We start from the raw sequence: 2,837 nt of genomic DNA, 5'->3' as shown, positions 1-2,837 counted from the left end.
ACTCATTCCCAAGTCAATTCCAAAGCTCTTACATTTCTAAGGTAAGGTATCATCATTGTTTTTCACTTAGGCTTGTAATGAGCTACAAAAGAATAGAGATATTAGGCTCAAAGGGGTTAAAACAAAGGTTAAAACATGCAAGGTAAGCTTTTTAGGCCAATAGCTTATTGAAAAAGAATGCCTTATCACATCAAAGTATGAAAATTGTAACACCCCGATTTCGGTGGCGTCACTTTAGTAACCAAAAGTAAACTTAATGCGGAAAAACGTGAATATATTTTTTTTTTCGATAATAACTAAGACAAGACTGAAATAGATAAAACCCAAAAGCAACAAGCAACAGAACTAATGTACAATATATAATACAGCCCCCCCGCTGTAAGTAACTAGCCTCGTCACGAGTAAACCTCTAGTGACGGAAAGAAAAGTGTAGCGCCCGAAGGCAATATGTACAAACCAAAAGAAAAAGGTAAGTGTCCGCAACACCATCCCTCAAAACTGAAAATAAGCTGGCCCATCGGCCTGAAGCAAGACCTCCTAAGTCCAACCAACTCTCTGTGATTCCCGTAAAGAAACCACACAAAAAGCTATAGGTGGGAAACTACCCTATCCCCAAAGAAACAAATGATGTTCAGAGCTAAGACTCTACTCCTACACTAATCCCATCTTGAGGAGCTCACACCAGCACTAAAACCTACATGCTAGCATGATCGTCGTCCGAATTCGAAATCCAGAACGACCTAGTCTATGCACACCATCCGTCCTCCTCTCGCTATCGCGATGTGCTCCTGTTCCAGCATCCCAACCCTAGTCCCCCCCGAAGGGTGAACCGTCGTGAACCAGTCCGCCAAAGACATCTGACAAAGGGCGTTTGTCCGCCAAAGCACACACAGAAGACGCGAGGGTCAACTCCAAAGAATTATGTAAATAATAGCACCAATAGATATAGATAAGATAATAGCCATTTAGGCTTATAACTAGGGATAACATCCTAGGGTTGCATATTTCCACAAAGAATATAACGACTGTAAATCACAGTTAACATGCATCAAGTAGAACTAACAAGTATCAAACACACTCATCAACTAAGTCAGAATGCATGTTGCATGAGATGATATGGCGGTTAACCCAGTTAACCAAATGCATTCCGGAAACGGATGGACATCAAACGGATCAATCCTAGCACCAGCAACGGTGGGACCATTCTGCCCGCGTGCCTCTTACACCAAACATAGGTATGGACATCAACGAGTCAATCCTAGCACCAGCAACGGTGGGACCATTTCTGCTCGCGTGCCTCTGGGATGGACATCAAACGGATCAATCCTAGCACCAGCAACGGTGGGACCATTCTGCCCGCGTGTCTCTTACACCAAACCAAGGTAGCCAGATCAGCCGTAACCCGTAGGTCTGCCATTTCGGTCTGCTACAAGAGACGTCTACAGACGCTCTTACACGGAAATCCGGGTCTTATGACCATTTTGGAATCCGACGAGGTCCAGAGTACGTCCTGTGTTAATACCTCATTAATGTTGCATGAATGCAGGATGATTAGTCAAACAACGTCTCCGAATCTCACTCGACACGTCGCCACGTGTTCTAGGTAAATTAAAGTCTCTAAAAGCTTACCCTAAGGTAAAGTCGATTCTGCGACAAAAGACACATTCTTCACAACAACACATAACCCACGATGATCTCCAAATCATCCGACTCATCTCAATCCGATGGTCACAACTGCTCAACGAGCACAGAGTGTTACACTCTCGAAAACTAACGGTTTCCCGGACTTATCCCCAGGATAGCCCAACAACGCATAGCTGCTCCAACAGCACAAGAGCATCAACATACTCAACACTTCTCAGCTTCCTCAACGATTGGATCCGACGACACTTCTCGTTTTCCAAAGACTAAGATTTGCATTCGAAGCTTCCTTTCGAGTTTATTATCTTTATTTAAAGATTTAGAGGTTGTTTAATGTCTTATGAGTTTTCTTTACAAAATACTATCCTTTTAGTCTTATCGCAAACCCTATAAGTTCTCGGGATCTCCTAATCCCCAAATGACTCCAGAGAATGTCTCGATCCACAAACATCATAACAAGGCCCGAATCTCATTCGTCCTATCAAACTTTCTCAAAACTCTCAAAATAAAATCGGCATGACCTGCCCGCTATTCTCACCATTCAGAATCTCAGATCTCATTGCATAAGTATAAATAACTCAGCACAACCAATCAACATGTCATATATCAATATATTAAACAATAACCACATAACACTTAGCATATAAGGCATGCACCACACATCCTAAATTACCCAATTAGCACTTAGCATGAAGATTCAATCTCAAAAGCATTCAGTAGATGCATCATCTACATTGTCAGCCGAAGCCTCAGAAAAACGTTTTTCCAATCAAGCACAAACAATTGCATAAACAGTAAACAATGTCGAAAGCATCGACCCTAAGCATTAACTAGAGATTCAGTGAGTAGCCCTCACCTGTAGATTCTCCAGGACGATCTCCTAACACTTGTTCACAATCAAAGGCTTGCTCCTCTGGGAATTCCTCAAAATCACCTTTAGAGCAAAACCACAGAAATACTATCAGAATCTATCGAAAACTAAGCTATCGATACTTACTAAGGTTACTCGAAGTAATCTATACTCTAAGGTACGATAATCTAGCGCGAAAAGACAAGTTTTCGGAAAAGGAAATTTCCTCCTCCCCCTTTAATAGGTTCGGCCACTTTAGGTAATTAGGAGACTCGATTTTTCTTCGATCAAACTTGGTTCCTATACTATCATTAGCCGTAACTAAGGGTATTCTGAACTCGGAAAA

The sequence above is a fragment of the Lotus japonicus genome, chromosome 1 (assembly GCF_012489685.1).
Source record: "Lotus japonicus ecotype B-129 chromosome 1, LjGifu_v1.2".
Classification (NCBI taxonomy): Eukaryota; Viridiplantae; Streptophyta; class Magnoliopsida; order Fabales; family Fabaceae; genus Lotus; species Lotus japonicus.
The sequence above is the reverse complement of the archived record's forward strand: the minus strand, read 5'-3'. Positions refer to the sequence as shown.